The sequence below is a fragment of the Biomphalaria glabrata genome, chromosome 5, assembly GCF_947242115.1.
Source record: "Biomphalaria glabrata chromosome 5, xgBioGlab47.1, whole genome shotgun sequence".
In the NCBI taxonomy this organism is placed as follows: domain Eukaryota; kingdom Metazoa; phylum Mollusca; class Gastropoda; family Planorbidae; genus Biomphalaria; species Biomphalaria glabrata.
This window is the reverse complement of record NC_074715.1, coordinates 18,297,264-18,319,977: the sequence shown is the minus strand read 5'-3', so window position 1 is coordinate 18,319,977 and position 22,714 is coordinate 18,297,264. Positions and strand designations below refer to the sequence as shown.

Below are 22,714 nucleotides of genomic sequence, written 5' to 3'. Positions count from 1 at the left end.
TCACGAGAGTAAGTAGTCAGCTTACCTCGGTATCGTCTGACACGATCGATGCCAGGGAAGAGTGGCCTGATAAAGAATGTGGAGTTCTGCCTGAGAACGTCCCCACGAGTGCGACGATCTGGCTTACATCGTGGCTTCCTGACACGGTTAATGCCAGGGGAAGGTTGATATTGAACGGTGGCTGAGGAGCCATGGTGAGAAGCGTTTTCACGAGCGCGAGGGTTCGGCTTATCTCGTGACTTCCTGACACTATCAATGCAAGGGGGAGGTTGATTTGGAATGGTGGCTGAGGAGCCATAGGGAGAAGTGTTTTCACGGGCGCGAGGGTTCGGCTTACCTCGTGACTTCCTGACACTATCAATGCCAGGGAGAGGTTGATTCGGAGTAGTGGCTGATGAGCCATGGAGAGGAGTGAGTCCACGAGAGCAAGGGTTAATCTTACCTCGGGGCATTCTGACACTGTCAATGTCAGAGGAATGTTGCTTAATTTTGGCTGAGTAGCCTGGGTCAAGTAGAACTTCACAAGCGCGGGTATACGACTTGACTCGTGACTTCCTAGCAGTGTCAATGCCAGGGCAGTGTGGTTTGAGCTTCGCTGATGAGTCGGGACCGGGCGTATTAGTGTGGCGACCAGGGCTTCCAACCGGCTGGTTGCTGCCAAGTTTCTGCTTCGTCGATCTACCGACGGGCAGAGAAAAGTATGGCTTGTTGACTTCTCCAAGAGGGACATATTTTGAGCCTAGAATGAAATCATACACTGGCGTGTCCATGACGGCTGCGTCAATGGTGCCATGTACGTACTTGCATTCTACGTGGACCCTAGCAATAGGAAGAACCTTTGGAGGGATCTCACGGTCAAGGGACTGAATCGTCACAGTTCTATCTGTGAGATCAGCCGGGTCGACCAGTGCTTTGCAGATAACTGAGCTTACCGCACAGCCTGTGTCAAATAGGGACCGGATGTACCGCCCATTAACCAGAATGGTCTCTATCCCGGGGGAAGATGAGACAGGGTGAGGAAGTGTCGGTAGGACTTCCGTTTTCGTTGGACCAAGAGCAGTGTGTTCAGGGGCCACAGTCAGTGTTGATATGACGTATGGGTTGCCCGCTGTTCTATCAGTCCGTGTTTGCTGATTAGACTCAGAGGGTTTGGGGACCGCGGTCATTACTGAAATGGTCTGTGAGGCCTGCTGCTTATGGCGGTTGGGTTTGTGGCTACGCATGCTGTTGTTGCAGTCACGGTAGGCACGGTTAAGTTTGTTGCCACGCGTGCTGTTGTTACAGTCACGGTGGGCTTGGTTGTTCTGGTTATGACGAGGCTTACGTGCTGGGTAGTTGCAGTTTTTGTGCAAGGCTGGTTGTTCGATTGGTGCCTTTCTAGGTTGGGGTTTGCTTGAGGGCATGGGCTGGATTGGGGCATCGCAGTTTGCAGGACTATTGGACTGAGCAGGAGGGTTTGGCTGGGTAGACAATGTGGAATCGTCGAGAGGAGGGATATCAGGTATGAAAGTTTCATCCTTAGCAGCAACTTCTGAGTCCGTTTGGGCAGTGTACTCAATTTGGACATGAGTTGTGGTTTCGCTCTCCTCTGTTTCCTGGTCTTGTCTTGCCGGTGGGATGTTCAGCTCCAAACTCTTCGGACTATAGCGCTCACTTATCTCTCGTATTTTCTGGTCAAGCGCCTTCATTGCTAGTTCATGCTCCCTGGCTAATCTTCTTTCTTCCTTTTCGTCTTCCTTTCTTTTTTCTTCCCTTTCGGCTTCCTTTCTCTTGTCTTCCTTTTCGTTTCTATCAAAGGCCTCAAGCCGTTTCCTCACATATTCTCTCCGCTCTGCATCATCATCATATAGGAGGGCCGCGATGTATTCAAATTCATCTATCTTCTGATCCCTGTCAGAGTCCGCTTTCGAGCGTGTGCCGCTGGCCATAAGTATGAGGGGTGGGTAATGAGGGGTACTAGGATGGTAGAGGGGCAGATAGAATGGATGATAAGATTGAAGAAAGTGGGTAAGTGAAAGTAAGTCGCTGATTGTAAGAAGGGAATGTGGTGTCTGCCTACGTTAATCACAAATTCCTGCAATGAAATATTACACATGAAATGCAACAATAGTAATAAATAAAATATGACAGAAGTGACACTCTCGATAATGCGAAGTGATGATACTTATAAATATTTTTAGAAAAAATATTGATAGGAAATTTAGTTATTGCTGCCTGTTCGTGCCTGCTGTGCTAATGGGTTAAATCCCGGACGAGCTCGCCAAAATGTGACAGGTGGGGAAATGTGACGTGTGTTGGCACGTTTTATGTCTAGGGGATGATTATTTTTAATGCTATCACACCCCCACTTATCAGCATATGAATCGGGAGCAGACACGCAACTAGACAAAGCAATGAAAGATAGATACAAAAGTTACAAATAAAGAATATTTATTTACGTAAATATACATATAAGAATAAAAAGGGGGAGGGTTTGCATCTATCTCTAAGTATTACTAGATTTAATCATCACTCTTGCACCTAATAAGAGTATGTCACTTTGTCCTCTGACTTAGCTGGTTGTCCTGTTGATGTCGCAGCTGGCTGTGTCCTGGCTTGAGGTTCTGCAGCTGGAGATGGCGCTCTAGCGGATAGAGGGACGCCGGCGATATAGTTCTTGTGGAGTCTCAGTCCCAAGTTCTAGTATCTGTAGTGGGCACAGTATGGCGGGTGGCCGGATACCGTGGGCACAAGGTTACTGCGGGCAGAGCTGATCTGCCGTGGGCAGCGTAGTTGACAGGATATGTCCAGTGAGTTGCAGAGGGTTGGCGTAGCTATGACGTCTCACACAGATCTGGTCTATAGGGACGTCGCCTTAATAGCTTGGCAGGTGGGCCGTCGAATAGGCGGGCAATGCCGATAGCGCCAAGTGGTAGAGTTGAGTAGATCTCCGCAGGCGGTAGATGATACTCAATAGGAAAGTGCAGTGCTGGATAGCACTAAGCACAAACAAATGGGCAGGTCAGTGAGCTAGTGCAGTGCTGAATAGCACTGAGCACATAAATAGTAGGTGATTCTTGATATCGAACAAATAGGCAGACACCTGAGGGAGGCTGCGGATAAATAAAGACAAGTTAGGACTGTCTCTCAAACATCTTATCGATGCCCTCGTCTGAGGTGCATTCGTCAGATTGGTAAAATTGCTTTAGAGCATAAAGGGGAGATGATGACAAATGGGATTTGGAAAATAGATGGCAGATAGTAGCAATATAAAAATGTACATGAAAGGGAACGTAATAATATAAAAATGTACATAGAAGGGGAAATAATAATCTCAAATAAACAACACAGGTGGATAGAGAAAGAAAAGGGGGGGGGTGAGTTGGGCGGTGGTCAGCGATCCAGATGGTTTGTTTACATATGACCGTGGGTCGAGAACAATGGAGCGTGCTTGAATGTCCCTTCAAGCGTCGCAACTCTCATTAGAGTAAAATGAGTAAAGGGGAGATAATTCGTTACAGGGGAGATAACTCGTATCTCTCTTCTAGACGCAGTATCAGTGCGCTAGTAAGATTATCAAGGCGGCCAACCGAGATAAAGGAAATAAAATAAGATGTACAAATATATACATGGTTGCATCAACTATCAATTGAGCAACGTAGCATTAACAGGGTAATGCAGTATACAAATAAATACATAGAACATGTTTATGTTTTCTACTTACGCCAGTGAGAAATACACAATGCACTAATTAAATATAAATGAACTAAGCAAAATACACATGATAAAATCCAATGGAAAAATACACAGAGTAATTAAGATGGAACTTGTGATTAAGTTCGGCTTACCACCAGGTATTCCTCTAGGAGAAAGAATAAGTGATATAGTCCAGACTCGATAGCTCAGCTCGAATGAGAAAGAGAGGGTCTGACTTTATTTAATCTACTTATATATGCCTGGGAAATGTGGGCGGACACAGGAAACGTCCTAGGCTAAGAATTAGCTTACACGTGGGTGAAGTCCGACAAGCGACGCACCTTGGTGTATCACGCGGTATGTTGACCCGTGTAATCTCTTAGATCAAAGAGAGACGTGGGGGGGGGGGGGAGAGTGACCTACATTCCACCCAAGGGGGGGGCGTCAATCGCGGCGGACATCCGCGGATAAGATCAAAGAGTCTGCGTGTATCTTTGCCCCGGTCAAGGGAAGATAAATGAAAGGACGCGCCTTAGCTATCTCCAATGTGGTCAACTAAGTCTAGCCTGGAGAGGAAAAGGTGTGGCGGGTGAAGAATTCAGGGGTAGGATGGGGAAATAATTAAAATAAAATAAATAAATAATGAAAAATAATAATTAATGCTGTGATAATTTAGAGTGACTCTGACAGCGAGTTTTTGACTTGTCACAGATGTATAGCCTATCTAACGTCCTGTAGATGTATAGCCTATCTAACGTCCTGTAGATGTATAGCCTATCTAAAGTCCTGTAGATGTATAGCCTATCTAACGTTCTGTAGATGTATAGCCTATCTAACGTTCTGTAGATGTATAGCCTATCTAACGTCCGGTAGATGTATAGCCTATCTAACGTCCTGTAGATGTATAGCCTATCTAACGTCCTGTAGATGTATAGCCTATCTAACGTTCTGTAGATGTATAGCCTATCTAACGTCCTGTAGATGTATAGCTTATCTGACGTCCTGTAGATGTATAGCCTATCTAACGTCTTGTAGATGTATAGCCTATCTAACGTCCTGTAGATCTCTAGCCTATCTAACGTCCTGTAGATGTATAGCCTATCTAGCGTCCTGTAGATGTATAGCCTATCTAAAGTCCTGTAGATGTATAGCCTATCTAAAGTCCTGTAGATGTATAGCCTATCTAAAGTCCTGTAGATATATAGCCTATCTAACGTCCTGTAGATGTATAGCCTATCTAACGTCCTGTAGATGTATAGCCTATCTAACTTCCATTTCATCTATAGACTATCTCTTATTGAGCAGCCACTCCATAAAGTACCAGAAGGTGTAGTGAACTCACTGGCTTTTCAATTTTGTTCCAATGGGATCTCGTCACATGACCAAACGTTTAACCTGACCTTGAACTCCACTTAGGAAGTCCATCTCTGAATGGAAAAATGACCGGCGTCTTGTCATTATTTATTACCCGACTGTCTGTTATCCCAAGAGATCCGTCACATTGAGTCGCTATGAAATAAAGTCCAGAATTTATTTGTGAGATTGTATGGGCGTGTGTGTGTGTGTGTGTGTGTGAGAGAGAGAGAGAGAGAGAGAGAGAGAGAGCTTGTATACAAGCGTTTACAGTATGTGTATGAGGCTCTGAATGTTATGGAGTTAGACAAGTCATTTCTTAATGGATACCCTCACTAGCCACATACAAGCACACACACACACACACACACATATCGTAGTGAAGACTTTGTGCCTGGGTAGTAAATCAATACCAAACATTGGATCTGATAGAAACAGATGGTCTGTTTTCAAACGTTGTATCAACAGAGTTGATGCTTCAGTTGTAGATCTGGATGTTTACTGAGAGTACATTCGGAAACGAAAGAATATTTAGTATTATTAAAAATCTGTCACTGTATTTAATGTATTAACGCTGTCGGCTTATTACGATACACAGAATGGACATTCAAATATTGAGAATATACTTTTGGATAGGTCTTTGTTATGTGTGAGTTGTTATTTTTTTTGACAAATCTTATATCAACTCACTATGTCTGTCTGTCCGTCTGTATGTCTGGTACAAATTTGGATCACGTTATATCTCACACTTCCCATTCTTGGATCAAGTTGAAATTTTAAAAATCTCAAATGAGCAACTCCTTCCCCCCCCCTCCCCACCACATACATGCCAGGCCTAACCCCTAACCTTCATATCGAATGTCAATGACAATTTGAAAACGAATACTTAATTAATTACTTAAAACGTACGGAACCATTTTGAAAGAAATGTCTGGAGTCTTAAAAGAATAGCAAATATATGCGATGTAAATAACAACTCGGCAAACCCTATCATAAAGTTACACGAAAAAATATAATAAAGAAAGCGATGGAAACTAATGTTGAGAAAGATTACCAACAGATCACGTGTGGTGCCCCAACGGCTCAACAAACTATGGTATTGCTGAAGACGAAGAGTGAAAGTCTTTAAATCTAAAAACAAAACTATACAGTTATAGGAAATGATTCTCATACTTTTAAAAAATATTTACCTCAGAGCCACTGCCATGCTTAAAAAGGCTCACACTGGTCATTATTTTAGTGTCATAATCACGACCTCCCGCAAGAGGTCGCTCTCCGGTATACAACTATAGCCATCTCGATCAATCCATTAACTCCCCACTGTCAGCAGGCGGTCAGTTCAACTATCGAACTCTTGGCAGCTTGTCTCACGTTGTCCTCGCGTCCGCCCTTACCCCCGTAATAAGAAACAAGGATACATCTGGTTTCCAGGGAAACGTCTCCGCCATTTAGGGCGCGAACTGGAGCCCCACTCTTTCAGCTATCTCAGTAATTTAGTTCCGTTAACAAACACGGCGCTGTCCTGCTTTTTTTGTCCAGCTGTCGACCTACGGTCAATAGATCTGGACAGGTAATTAGAGTCTTATCAGGTTTGCCCGTCTTTCCTTTATGTCAAGAGTTGAAATGTCTCTAGAAGACAAACTTCTTTTTTTTTTTTGGGTTAATTGCATACTCACTATTTATCTGTGAATGGTAATAATCAATGTTGTTAATGGGATTCATTGAATTGATTGTGAATGTAGAAAAAAAACTGACAACGAAAAATAAGATATTAACATTAATAAATTTGATAAAAGTCTTGATGATTTGTTTTAATCTGAACTACCACTGGAGCCTTACAAAACATACTTTTTAATCTTATAAATAACAGGAGGTTCCTTAACACAATATTTATATATATATATATATATATAGTGTTGTTTTGTGTTAGCTTAATACTGTTCGCTATTAGACATTTGAAATGAACATTCAACCTGACATACTCCTTTAGTCCGTGAAATAGTGTATCTGTTACAATGAAATTTTACGGCCCGCTCTCACTTTTCTTCTCTCTCTCTCTCTCTTTGCTCTCCCTCTCTCTCTCTCTCTCTCTTTCTCTCTCTGAAACCCCATTTTGATTTGTCTTTTATCCTGCGCTTCGTAATTTCTCCGACATAGACTTTTTGACTAGATTTGGAAAGACCCGCTCCATAATACGCCCCCTACACAAACACGCATTCATATTTTGTGCCCGTGAATTCTAGTATCACTTTTACTTAGACGTCCCCCCCCCTCCTTCACTACCAACAAAAAGTTCGTACATTTGTTTACTTTTCTTCGGCTTCTCAATTCATACTATTACAAGGTGATCTTCTTCCCTTCCTTTTCGTTAGTTTTACTTTTTTTTTGTTTGTTCTAACCTTTCATTTTCAATCAAGCAATTGACGGTATTAGACACACCGCATACATCTCTTTAAACCATCAGTTTCAGGTCTAGAGGGAAGCGTGGTCGAGAGGCTAAATACGCTTGAACTTGACTTGGATTGTCTACCTATGAAGGGGGGCTCGAGGTTCGACACCCGACTCAGTGTTTACTGAGCGCCTAAAGGCAGCACGGAAAACCTTCTCCCAGTGACACTCTCCTCCCCACAGGTCCACATCTGACACTGGACCATTGCACTCTGAGCATGCTACAGGTCCACCTCTGACATTGGACCATTGCACTCTGAGCATGCTCTGTTTTACCAGCCAATTTTTGTCTAACATCTTTTTAAAGAATGATATTGCTTATAAATCAACTAATCCCGTGAACGCACAAGTGTAGGATTACTGATTACGTGCTTTAATCAACTCTCCTTTCAATGTAGCTCCACTAGTATCTCAATGTAGTTTTGAAGTGGAAAAAAAAATGAAGACATGCATCTATTTATCCAAACATAACTAAGCTGTTAGCACTTTGCTAATTTTATTGCACCCCCCCCCCCCCAAGTTTTTTGAGGTGATATCCGACGAACACTCAATCAGATTAGCCAAGCAAAGTGCTGTGTACAATTGCAAGTGAACTACAATGAAGATCGATACTGAAAGTAAACCAGACACACTGTAACTATGGCAGTCGTCACGATTCTATTTACATGAGTATTACAATTGTGTGACTTGCTAACATGATTCAGTGTATAGAGTTACCTGAGAACTTTTTAAATGACTGTTGTGACATTTTCAGCCATTTTTTAAAATAAAAATTAAGCGATGTATTTTAGAAATTGTTGGAAGACTCTGAATAAATATGCTATTAATTGACACTATGAATTAAATTTAAAAGAAACTGAACGAAATCTACAATGAACTAAACACAAACTGAACTGAATCTACAATGAACTAAACACAAACTGAACTGAATCTACAATGAACTAAACACAAACTGAACGAAATCTACAATGAACTAAACACAAACTGAACTGAATCTACAATGAACTAAACACAAACTGAACTGAATCTACAATGAACTAAACACAAACTGAACGAAATCTACAATGAACTAAACACAAACTGAACTGAATCTACAATGAACTAAACACAAACTGAACTGAATCTACAATGAACTAAACACAAACTGAACTGAATCTACAATGAACTAAACACAAACTGAACTGAATCTACAATGAACTAAACACAAACTGAACTGAATCTACAATGAACTAAACACAAACTGAACGAAATCTACAATGAACTAAACACAAACTGAACTGAATCTACAATGAACTAAACACAAACTGAACTGAATCTACAATGAACTAAACACAAACTGAACTGAATCTACAATGAACTAAACACAAACTGAACGAAATCTACAATGAACTAAACACAAACTGAACTGAATCTACAATGAACTAAACACAAACTGAACTGAATCTACAATGAACTAAACACAAACTGAACGAAATCTACAATGAACCAAACACAAACTGAACTGAATCTACAATGAACTAAACACAAACTGAACTGAATCTACAATGAACTAAACACAAACTGAACTGAATCTACAATGAACTAAACACAAACTGAACTGAATCTACAATGAACTAAACACAAACTGAACGAAATCTACAATGAACTAAACACAAACTGAACGAAATCTACAATGAACTAAACACAAACTGAACGAAATCTACAATGAACTAAACACAAACTGAACTGAATCTACAATGAACTAAACACAAACTGAACTGAATATACAATGAACTAAACACAAACTGAACTAATCATATATCAAGCTTTGCAATGTACGTCAATAAAGCAACGATGCAGGTGCACGCGCTCTGTACGTGCAGAAACTGACGTTTAGAAGCTTGGCTCCTAGAGCACGTGACACGTTCTTGCAATTGACTGCAATTGGAAAGACACAGTTGTATTATAGATAAAGCTACGTTGTAAGCTAAGATATGTATAGAGAGTTGTTCTCATCTATATATATACATATATATAATTCTCTTCATGGCTCAAGAGTTTGGACAAGAAGTAAAGGAAAGATCACTCTTTTATTTCTGCATGTCGGACTAGAGTTATCTAACAATAAAAAAAGAGGGGGAGGGAGAACAAGTAGTATTCACCAGTCACAAAATAGCACGGCCGGACTTAACCGTTGTGACCAAGAAGTCATGAAAAGATCACTCCTTTCTATTTCTACCCCACGTAGTTTTAGCGGCGAAAAAAAGAGAGGGTGGGAGGAGAACAAGTAATCTAATCTATATTCACCCGTCACTAAATAGCAGGGCCGGACTTAACCGTTGTGAGGCCCTATGCGAAACGGATTTAGCGGGTCCAAGTTTGGGTAGGGATATAGATAATAAGTGAAATTTAAGAGTTCGTATTTGCATTTTATTCATTCTTTACTACGTACAGAACTACTGTACCAGCCTTGCGGGTAGCGAAGTCATACAGTATAGCATACACATTTTTTATTTCCTACATAGATCACGCTCAATAGCAAGAATTACCAAATGTTTCAATCTATCTACGAGAATTGTTGCCCTCCAAGTAATTCTTCATTAGTTTGAGGCGTGAGAAGCTTCTTTCACCAGATTCCACAATGCCGTTTTTATTTATCGCGCCTAGGATTGGCGTTTTCCATATTAAATGAGACCCCAAAATGACACTTTTTGTCTATATATTTCATTAGATTTGTATGAGTTTTCATAAGATTTTTAATAATTTCCTGAGATTTCCATGACTTTTTCGTATATTTTACAATTTAAGGAGATTTTCAGGAGCTCCTGGTAAATCAGGCGACTGCGGGAAATCTGTTATAAGTTATAAAATGGTTTAATTTAATAATTTACACCTAAAATAAGGGCGGTTTCTATGAAAGTGCGGGGTCCACTGCTATCGCATAGGTTACAGTGACCTAAGGCTGGCCCTGCAAAGAAACGGCGTATGCTACGCCGTGGTTCGACTAGTTGAGTAATAATTCTGTTCTATGGAAACTTTGCAGACGTTATACTATAGACCACGTGATTTTAGAAACTCGCTTTTATAGGAGATAGCAAAAGTAAACAAATTTTGTTACGGTAGACAACTCTTCTATTATAGAATTGTAACAGAAATCTTGTCAAAAGTGAACTCCCTTATTTGACCTCTACCTCCAAACACAGCAATGTTCATAGTATTAGGAACTGTCCAAGCTTGGGGTCATTGGTCTTGGATATAACAAAAAAATTATTCTGCTGAAACAATAAAAAAAAAATTACAAATGAAATCTTTGATACTTTTTTCTAAAAATAGTTGATCTCCCTATGCATATATTTGACATGTAATCAGAGTGTGTTGAGTTGCTGTTGTTTACTGATGACTTGATCTGTCTTGAGTTCCATTATAGATGTAAGTTAATGTGTTAGTAAACAAGTTGAACAGAAAACACAGACATATCCATTGTAGTTGATAGACTCAGTGTCTTCAGTTGTTGTCCTCAGTGCATTGATGTGAATGGAAATCATTTATAACTAGAATGTCTTATATTTGTATGTTTACCTTTTGAGATAATGAAAAGTCGAATGTAAAGCGAGTTAGTTATAACCTTATGGTTTCTAAATTTATAAGAAAAAAAAAATTCTAGAAAAATCAAGGTAACCAAAAATCTATAAAGATAACATAACTCTGCTGCCAATAATTCAATGGTAATTGGTGGGTTGCGTCTCTTTGATAACCTTATTCTGACTTATGACAACTTGTCGAGAGTGGTGGGGTGGGCATGAAGGGATTTATTGCGCCCAAGGGCCCACATGTGATATATGCAAATAGTACATGACTATAAAGAAGACATTTAACATTAAGTGTAAGGATACTATTACTTGAAAGACGTCGGGACTGAAATACATAAATTGAAACGTGTTTTTATAAGACGTAGTGGCTGCATTGGAATGTATTGTTGTACATGTAACCAACCCATCAGGTCTACTGGTACCCTGGTTAAGAAACAATGCACTAGATATGGGGAGTATATTAAACTGTTGAGAACTTCTGGGACCCATCGCATAATTCAAACACATCCAGCAAGTAGCAATCATTGACTTAATGTGACTTCATACATGTTTCAACCTGGGCCACGGGGGCCCCATTCTTATTTCATCCGCCTCTTGTTTCAAAATTAGATACATGGCAACATCCATTGTATTAGTGAACACATACTACTAGATCTACTAATCCATCAAATGTAACTCGACCGCGGTAAGACCTGTGCACCAAGCCAGGCGAGTGGCAACATTGACTGTGTTTACATCTGATAGAGTCAGGCAGCCGAGAAGAAATAAGTCAGTAGTGAGGCCCTGCTAGCTGGGTTCTTCTTTTATCTCTCCACAAACTGCTGAGGTATTCAGTGGACATAAACTTCTCAAGTTACATCGTCTTCTTCTGGGAATTCCCGACATAATTTGTGGGAATACCCCAAGCTAGGTGGTCGCAATGGCTCAGAGCCGTATGCATTGGTAGTTTATAACATTACAAATATATAGATATATACAGACAGGCAGATAGATAGATAGATAGATAGATAGATAGATAGATAGATAGATAAGGTACATAGATAGTTTTAAAATAGTGAGATGTATGGAGTTAGGAAGATAAACTACTCAAAGATGAAGTTAAAGATAGCAAGAGTAGTTGCTCTTGTCTGCAACTAAGAAAGATGTTTAAATCACCTTCCTCTATTACTGGAGACCTTGGTGGGTGTTAATCTAATATACAGGTGTAGGCACTTTACTCAATACTTCTATACAGAAGTTGTATCACAATATTAAAGTGCATCCACGCTTTATTGGAGATTTATTAAACTGGCTTGCAGTTTTCAATGCCTACTATAAGATTGCTTCGTTTTAAAGAGTCTGTGCTTTGAAAATAACTAGATTTGTATAGTTAGTTGGAGGGTCTTTGTGCCATGACAGCTCTAGATTTAAGAGCATTCTGCATTCAAAGTATTTCTTGACTTTTGGCCAGAACATAAACGCCCTAAGTGCACGGCGCCAAACGTTCGCTCAGAGGTGAACTTACCGGTAACTGTCAAGGAGAGCGCTAAGAAATGCCTGTCCCCCCTCCCCTCTTTTATTGTCCGTTATCTGATAAGGTCGATGGTTTGGCTGTTAGGAAACGGAGGGTAAACACTTAGAAAGACTCAACTATGACTGACGATAACACAAGGCTCGGCACGTGGCGACCTTGACCTAGGGCTCTGTGCCCCTACCCCGTTGGCTCACAAACAGGTTGGAATTGTTTTCTGTTCTAATTGCGTTCGACTCCCACTCATGGAGTGCTACAGAACGTTCCAGATGCTGGGTGACGTATGCGACGTTTTTGCCTGGTGACGTGGTCATAGACTGCCATGACAAATCATCAGGTTAATCACTTCTTCACTGGAAAGAGAAAACTTATTTTCCGAGATATTTTAAGAAAGTCAAAGAATTAAATCTAGTTGGTTTTTTTTGTTGTTTTGTTTGGTAAATATAACAAATAAATTGTTTCAAACAACGTACAGAATAAACTTTGTTTCTTTCACAACCAAACCTACGCACTTATTCTTATCATTTGTCTCTAATATTTATGACACCAACTACATTTAAACGCTGGCTAAGGCTAGAAAAAAGTGTTCAGTTATTTTAGTGTAATATATACATTTTGTAGAGCTGGACATTATCCCAAAGTAAAATTCATTTAACGCAAAAATATGGTGAAAATGTCTGTGAGCGTTTAAATGGGTGAGATAAACCAAGGGGCATATTGAACTCTAATTGTCTATTACATTTTGTAGAATGAACCCAAAAATGTCTACACCAGATTATGTCGGCCAGCGACAATGTCAAGACATGGGATGTTAAGACTTGGAATGTTATGATGTGGATATCAAGATGTGGGATGTTAAGATGTTGGATATTAAGACTTAAAATATTAAGATGTGAGATGTCAAGATGTTGTTACTTATAAAGTTTTCATTTAAGATTTTGTAAACTTTATGGATCGGAGAAGCGGTGGCTTAGCGGTAAAGCGCTTGGCTTCTGAACACGGGTTCGAATCCTGGTAAAGACTGGTTTTTTTTTATTTCGGATCTTTGGGCGCCTCTGAGTCCACCCAGCTCTCAAGGGTACCTGACATTAGTTGGGGAAAAGTAAAGGCGTTGGTCGTTGTGCTGGCCAAATGACACCCTCGTTAACCGTGGGCCACTGAAGCAGATCTGCCCTATAGATCACATGGTCTGAAAGGGGAATTTTACTTTATGGATCAGTTATTTTATTCTCTGGATGGTTTGGGAAGGGTGAAAGATAAATTGAAGCAGACGTAAGCATTTTATGTGGTGGTTGAAAAAAAAAAGTAAAATTCACTGTTTACGTCCCAATTCTAGTTCATGTTCATCTTATCCAAAGACATTCATATTCCTGGTTCGTGCACTCTGTCTTTTTACAAAGCTGTCTGTCTGGGTGGAATCTTGTAGTTCTCCTACTTCCAAGTTTCGGATTACTTTGAAACTTTTAAGTTCCAGTTCAGACTCAATTTTTTTTTCTATTGTGTTTGAAAAGGCAGCACGGAAACCTTCTCTCAAATAACAATAAAACCTGGAAAAGGGTGGGGACAAAACTCGACTCTGAACAAGAACACGGCTGTATCAATTCTCCTAGAAATTAGGAAGCTGATGTAGATCGTTGGGAAGAGAATTACTAGCTTGTTGGCCACACTTGGAAAACTCTAGTTTGACTGTTATCATTTTTGGGAGTATAAAAAATAATAAATTTAAAATTGGCAAGAGAACAAGAAACTATTTATCTTAAGATGACTATATGACTTCGGCTATTTCCACATTCATTGAAGAGTTTCATAAATTAATGTTCAGGAACATTTAGCGCATCGTCTCTCTAAGTCTAGAGTCTAATTGGAATATTTTGACATCTAGTAGATTCGCTTAACCAGGATTCTTTCTCTGGGAAAACGGAAGGGGAATGAGTCGGAGTAAGAAAAAACATTCCATTTTTAGCGGCCCACGAAAGGGGAAAAGACGCTATTAGTTTTTTGTAGAATGTCCGTCTGTCCGTCCGTTCCGTTTATAACTCGTACACTAGAAAAAATATGAAAATTCAACCTATAATATTTATTACCATTAAAAGTTCTGATGCAACGGCTACTTTTTTCTTTTCTGAAAGCGATAAATCTAATTTTTTAAAATCACTTATGCCAGCAGTTTTTTCATAAAAATATACCACTTTTACAACTATTCACTATTAATAGTAATAAACACGGGACGAGTGGGGGGGGGCGGGAATCATTCTAACAATACCAGAAGGGCCACTAAACAAATAGTTTAAGATTTTTGTCAAAAACTTTTTTACATTTACATTGCTAAGTTAATTAAATTATTTCATACTATTTACTACATTTATACAAAAAAAAATGTTTACATTTTTTAAGAGAAAAAATCTATTTAGTATGCATATAAGTTGGACATAATTTAAAACAACAATTAATAAGTAGTTTTTTATATTGTCACGTGAACTGCAGCGCCGCCCATTCGCTACCGAAAACGTAACTAAATGAAAAATATTGTTTACGGAAATGTTCTTTTCTTGAGGATCTGAATAAGAGATTGACACTTTACAAAACAATTAGATCAATTAGATATTCAATATAAGTTATCAGTTAGGCCCCATTGGGACACCACACAAGATCTGTCAACCTTCTTTCTCCATTCTTCTCTGTCAATTGTCTTTGATAGAATTTCATTCTGATGTTCTTTCAGAAAATATTAAAACCTGCCTTTTACCTGCCTGGGTGGACCACTTCGGGGGCCGATTTTGAGTTTGTGTTTCCACACCAGCTGTCTTTGTAACCTTGTTTATATCTGTCTTGCATTAGAGAGAGAGAGAGAGAGAGAGAGAGAGAGAGAGAGAAATAAGAGAAAAATAATTAATAAATAATCTAAAAGTTGTATTATGGAGGTAGTGTATTTTTTATGTCTTTTTTTTTTTGTGTGTTCATATTTTACTCCTTTTTTCCTTTCCTATCTCTTTTATCTCTTTTTTTTTCCTTTTCATTGTATCTCTTTATTTCTCGGCCCCTCTTTACCTGATGTGAGTGTGTGAACCCTTCTCTGTTGGAAGCAGGTCATGGGGATACGTTCTACGTTATTTCTGTGTGGTAGGTCTGCTCATTATATAATCAAATTATGTTTCTAATTACATTTCATTATTATTCATAATACTGTCTAGTTCCTTACATCTGTTGATATCTAACTTTTGGAGTTACAAGAGAAGCGAAAAAAAATCAAAGTTAATGTCCCGTCTTCTCTTCATTATGTCTAGAAAATATCTTTTGAGTTTTTTTTTAATGTTTTTGGTTTTTTTTTGGTTGCCACTAGAGAAGAAAAAAAAATCAAAGTTAATGTCCCGTCTTCTCTTCATTATGTCTAGAAAATATCTTTTGAGTTTTTTTTTAATGTTTTTGGTTTTTTTTTTGGTTGCCACTACTTCCAAGATGGATACATTTGTATCTGCTGACGATTCAGGAAAGTTATGTATCTGTATGCGCATGTCTGTGTTTATGTTCTCTTCTTCCTGTTTCCTATGACAAGAGGGACATAAGAAACACGATTGTCATCCCTTACACTCAAGAGCTATTTCTAATAGACAATTTTCAATAATGAGCACTCCAAAGCATGTCTCTGTTGATAGTTCGGTCAGCTAAAGCTCTCACCCCCCCCCACCACCACACACACACATGTCTCATTGTCCCCGTGATATGCTTACATGTTGCTGCTTGTAAGTACAAGTCCAGGGGAGCTAAGCTAGAGCGCGAAGTTACCAAACTACTAGCTGGTTGTTTTCGAATTGTTTATTGACTTTCTGTTTCAATATATACTCAAAGATTCGTTAATCTATCTAGCTAGGCTAATACCAGGTTGAATAAGAAACAAGACTACATGACGGACATGAGTGTAAAAGAAGGCCTACATGTTGAAAGTAAAAATGTTACTTTTAGTAAAGTGAGGGCCCATTTAAATGTTTCAGCTTGCTTATAAGATCTCTTTTTTCTTTTAAGTATAATTTTTATTACATACTGTCCTCATTAACAAAATATTAACAACAAACAAACACAAAATTAAACAAGATTACAAAGACAGTTTGTGTGGAAACACAAACTCAAAATCGGCCACCGAAGTGGTCCACCCAGGCAGGCTTCAATATTTTCAGAAAGAACATCCAAATGAAATTATATGAAAGACAAATGAGAGATAAGAATGGAGAAAGAAGGTTGACAGATCTTGTGTAGTGCCCCAACGGTACAGCAGATCAAAGGATAGGTGCAAGTGAATGCAAAGTTAGATGTGAACCTGGCCTAACTAGTTCCCCTTTCAGACCTTGTGGTCTATAGGGCAGATGATGTAAAGTTCATCTGTTTTTGTGGCCTACGGTTAACGAGGGTGTCATGTAGCCAGCACAGCGACCAACCGCCTTTACTTTTACCCAACTAATATCAGGTACCCATTGGAGCTGGGTGGACTCAGAGGCGCCAAAGGATTCCGAAGTTGAAAATCCCATGTCGGATTTTCAATATCTTTTCTAGTTTACGAGATCTAAACGGGACGGACGGACAGACGGTCAGACGGAGAGACGGACAGACATTTCGCTCAAAACTAATAGCGTCTTTTCCCCTTTCGGGGGCCGCTAAAAATGTGTTATGTACTTAACATCTTACAATTTACAATTACTGTGTACCTGACATCTGTTATATAACAATATATAATATACTTGACATCTGTTGTGAATTTTTACTTATGATGCGTACCTGACATCTGTAGTGTACATGACATCTGTAATGTGCTTGACATCTGTAGTGTACATTTGAAGGGGGAAACTCAAGCCAGTTTATTGTTTGAACTGGCCACAAAAACACAGATAAAAGCTGGGGCAATGTGGCGACTTGCGAAGTTAGAAATGAAATTGTACGACATCAACATTGACATTGAAATAATGAAGTCGTTACAAAACTTTGCCCTTGGAAATGTTCCAAGTTCAAGTGTGCCTCAGTGTTACTATGAGTCAGAATTGAACTACTGCACAAATGAATGTTTAGAAATTTTTTGCGCACCATCTTCTAGTCTGAATCTATTGGCTTATCATTAAAAAATTCGAGTAGATGTATACATTGGCTTAACCAGGATGTTGTCTTGGGGAAGAGGGGGGAAATGGTTTATTCAATTCAACTCACGTCTGATGATCTTCCGCTACCAAATTCCCTTGACATCCAAAGTTTCAAGCAAAAGGCAAGATTTTGGAAAGTCATATAGACTGCATGATACAAAGACTAATTAACTCGTAGGTTTTAGTATCACAAGTGTACTGGTTACACACACAGATTACAATTTATATTCCGAGTTGTGGGTAATTGTAAAAAAAAAGTATTCTGTCTTTCCGTCTTTCTATTGATCAGTCTAAGGATTCACGTCGTTTTGAACGTCATCACAAATACAAGAGACTAGCAATTGGAGACTTGAGGTCTCTACTTACAAACATTGAGTCAAACATAAATACACTCATTAAATCTCATCAACCTCATCCAAATGCTCAGCTTTTAAAATTATATTTTTAACAACAAAAAGTTATAATTTCAATAAAAACTCCTTCAACAAAATGTCGTTTTTTTTTTCTACATTTGTAATTTATTTACAATGCATTTATGTTGTTTTTTTTCACTACGGAGTCCGATGGCAAGTTTCGCCTATGTAAGGGGGTCCCCAAGTAAAAAAAGAGAGAACCTCTGCTGTAGTAGAAAGTAGCAGAAGTGACACTTAATACTCAGCGATGACTCGTTGAGATGTCTACACTACACCGATATATGCAAATTATCTGACATAAAATGTTGTCTCACTTCCGGTCTACATTACATTTCTTATTTCATACGCTAGAACAAATTCCTACAAGTGCTCCTTCTTCCTTAGTGCCATCAGAGAATGGAATGGGTTGCCTGAATCGACCAGGAAAATCAACGACAGAGTAAGTCATTGATTAACATGTATGACTAGATTGACACGTGAAATGCGTTAGACGTAATTATCTTCTTTTTTGAAGTAACGTCTGTAATATATAAGATAAAAGAAGTTATCTCATTATTTATGATTAAAATCGTACCGAAAGGTGAAACCAAACACTGGCCAAATGTCAAACTTCATTGAGCTATAAACTTCATACTTGAACCAAAATACACTGAATATTTACCGACTATCTGCACTGGGGAATTAGCGATAAGTAAAAATAATCTCATACAAACATACATTCATCTCACACATTACACACTGCCCATCACAACAAACCATCCCAAACAGAAAACAAAAGCACTGACATACAAATACTTCGCATTCTGCACTGGACCCGTGCCACTTATCTCCCCTTCATGTCGACCTCGTTTAGTTCAGCCACGACTCTTCAGTTCTGGCAAAGAAATGGGACGCATGTGTTCAGCACTTTTACGGCTAAGTGTTTTCCACCAGATTTGAGTACTTTGGTTGCTTACAAATAAATGAGTTTATTTCTTATTGACAGTATAAAACTATATAATCTTTTTTTAGATCTGGCGATCACTGGGGCTGGTGATGTGAAGATCATCTATTTGATTTTGGCATGACGGGGATGGCATGAAGCCAGCACAATGACCAATCTACTTAAGTTTCAACAATGTCAGGAACAGTATAGGAATATGGAGTTTGTCCCCTTCGTTGGCTCAGTCTCCGGCCTCGCATGGGATGGGAAAACCCATTGCAATGGCTCAAGGGACCGTGACCCATGGACAAACGATGTGATTACATGATCACCTAGTTGATTGGGTCCTCCAGACAGGAGGGTCTGTGAAGAGCCAATCCTTCATCCTGCACACGGGATAAAATCTTTTCCCGGGTCAAAGTATAATAAAAGGGATTTATCTCGAACCTCTTTGGGACACATCGAAGAGTTACCCATTAGAATTAGGAGAAATCAAAGGAATTCTAAAAATCTAGAGATTTAGAATGTCCTTTCTTCATCAGGATTCGAGCCAAAGAACAATCTTTCATAGATAAAAGGTTTCTTGAACAAATTTTTTTTATGTACATATTAGGTTTCCAGCTAAATATAAATCTATTTAAGAGATATAATGTTCCTTACTTAATATAAAGTTCCCTGTTAGTAATCGATTTCACTACTAAATCTAGATATAAACGTGTCCTTCAATGTGATAGGATGTTGACTCATTTAAGGCCTTGAAACTAGATTAGCGTGTAGGATTGAGTGAAAGTATTCTAAGCTCTCTTGCGAATGGGACACACACGAAGACGTTCAAATTAACTTTTAGTGTCTACGTTCACAATGTTAGAACATCCCAGACATTTATTAATAGGGAATAGGCTACAGTCGAGTCTTGGTCACTAAACGATGTAGTTACCACAAGAGTCAAGTGCCAACAGTCGGTAAATAATCAAAGTCCTCACTACACGACATCACTGACATGACGCGTTCAAAGCGCGTCGACTATGGTGTGTCTCTATAGTACATAATTACTTTACACTAGATAGAAAGTTTGAAACTAGATGTGCAGTTTGACAAAAGTTCTTGTACCGTTCCTATCACTAAACATACAACGTAACAGACGTGACATTTTGTGAGTACCTTTAATTCTTCTCCTTTGTTCTCATTATTATGTTGGAGCAGCGTTCAGATGACTAGAGACCAATATACCAGAGGATCTAAATCAGCCAGCTCTCCACATAATGTTCTTTCTATTGGGTGCTTTGAAGCCAGTGTTTTGTTCTGGCCTCTTGGTAAAGAATTAAGTTTTGAAGGACATGATCAGCATTCTCTGGTGACACTTAACATGGACAGCTTTCGCTAGTTAGAATATTTATTGAATATGATTGTCTTCCCTTGTTTTTATAATCGACTACTCGAAAGTTCCCGCCTTTTCCTGGTTCGACATTACTCCAAATTAATCTGCCGTTCGATAGTATGTTAATATTATAATAGAAGTCGTTATGTACCGTCATCCGCCCGCTACTCTTTTCTATCATGTCCATCGATTGGTCACCGACGTGGACAAAAACAAAATGCTTCCATTGTCTAATCGATTCATCCAATCACAGTACTTTGAACATTTTCTCGCTGACAAGAACTGAAGCTTTGCGCGTCACTTCTGTGGCGCGAAGAAGTCTGGTGGCAGTGGGGCAGGTTCCAAACAAAAAAACGACAATAACAAGACAATGCGCGTGCTCAGTCTAAGTCGAGGTCACATCCGGTGTAGAGAGCGAGCTGAAACCGAAAGTAATATCTGTGTTTCTCTATGTGCGTTCTTTTGATTCCAAAGAGAGTTGTCTTTTCACTGGATGGAAATATTATCCTTGTTTACTACGTCATGGCAAGACAGTGGAACCTCGCTAACACGCCTCTGTAGGGTGTGTTGTTAAGGGTGAGTTATGAAGTTATGTTATAGCATTTAACTCACAAACATTAAGTCGGTAATTTTCAAAGGTGTGTTAGGTCAAGAAGTTTTGAGATTACAATCTTGCTAAGGAGATTCCATCGTTTTGTTTTTGGTGTGTGTGTGTTTTTATATGGTTCTAAAACCTTGTTGCGAAGATTCTATTTGTTCTACATTATGTTAGATATTTATGGAAAGTGCGTAAGGTTATGAGCTCTTTAGAAGACGGCAACTTGACGATTTCCGCTGAACATCTGCACGTGGTATGCGCACGACACGACGACGAGATGGTAAAAAAAAAAAAAGAAAACCGAGGCTGTACATGAACAGGGTTGTATTTTAAAGGTTAGATGAACATAAACATGGTGGGAAAAGTTAGATAGAGTGGTTGAACATCCGATACATTGAACATCTATGTTCGGAACATCGCTAGGTCTGTTTGCATTTCGTGCAGAGGCGTCACGGAAGGAGGGGGGACCAGGGGAGGATCTCTTTCAGATGTGATAGTATTGTACATCTATGTCTGCTTTTAAAGATCGCGATTGATGGATTAGAAAACAAAATTATGTATTGAAGAATGGACAATTCAGGTCAAACAAACCTACACACTCTATCTCGCGCTCTCTCTCTCTCTCTCTCTCTCTCATCGCTTACTTCTATCTCTCTTTGTTATTAAATTGATATTTATTTTAACTCTGTCGTATATGTAAATCTGAAATGTTTCGGGAGAAAAAGAAAAGAAAACATGCTTTGAAAACAAAATGGATGGATGGACCCATTGGACACTTAAGTCTCTGTTCCTTAGTTATTTATTTTTTTAACTGTCATTCTCTCTCTCTCTCTCTCTCTCTCTTTTACTCCATCTGTCTCTCCAACAAGTCTGACTACTTCAATAAAGTAATTGAATCTAACCATTCCCAGTGCTGTTTCAATTCTCACTAAAAGTTCTATGTTCTAGATCTAATGTTCGTTTTGAACGAACTTCTCTAGACAATCTGACTCTCTTGTCTCAAGTTCAAGACCGGAAGCTCATCAAGAGCCAACATGTTCAAAGTGTCTTAGAGAAGAGCGAGTCACTTGCCTAGAGAATACTTTCAGGAAACGTAACCCACGGTGCGCTTTAATCATGAGAGTTATCTTTCTGATTGAATTATGGCGCCTAACGGTGATAATGCAAAGGTTTATTTGCAGTTCAAACGAAAATATGTGTGGGTTGTTTTTGTTTTGTTTTTTTAACCCTAGGAGAAAGTCTTCTTTTACGTTAAGGGGGCTTCGATAAAAACTGATGACCTTCAAACGTTTTCCGAACGGAAGCCTACTTAAGATCATTTCTTTGACCTGGCGATAGCAGAAGCATACTTCTATCAAACATGGAATGCTATATTTAAATATTTTAACAAGTAATACAACTTTTAGCGACCCCCGAAAGTTTTATATCGTCTGTCTGTCTATCCGTCCGTCCGTCCCATTTTGATCTCAATAACTGGAAAAGATATTAAAAATTCGATATCGTGATATATTAGATCAGTGATGCCCAACCTTATTCTCCAGGCGGGCCGTTTTAATTTCCGACACTCGTGTCGCGGGCCACATCATCGAATAGATGAAAAAAAATGAAATAGAGAATAATTCTATTTTAAATAGTTTTATTAGAAACCTGTAGCACTACTAGGCCAACTTACACACGTAGGGAGGTTACGTAAGCTCGGTCTCATCCGTTTTATTACTGAAAGGT

The 22,714-nt window shown here is 39.1% G+C and overlaps 1 protein-coding gene across 8 annotated transcripts in view; it reads left to right on the top strand.

The window, feature by feature from the left end:
* LOC106060855 (ras-interacting protein RIP3-like) overlaps positions 1-22,714 on the top strand; it is a 215,055-nt gene that overhangs the window by 49,846 nt on the left and 142,495 nt on the right. Inside the window, exon 1 of one of the 8 annotated variants that reach the window (XM_056029789.1) lies at positions 20,713-20,967. The exons of the other annotated variants lie outside the window; for them this stretch is intronic. The gene's annotated coding sequence lies outside the window, so the exon portion shown is untranslated. Of the gene's footprint in view, positions 1-20,712; positions 20,968-22,714 lie in introns of those variants that run through there. 8 annotated transcript variants of the gene reach the window in all.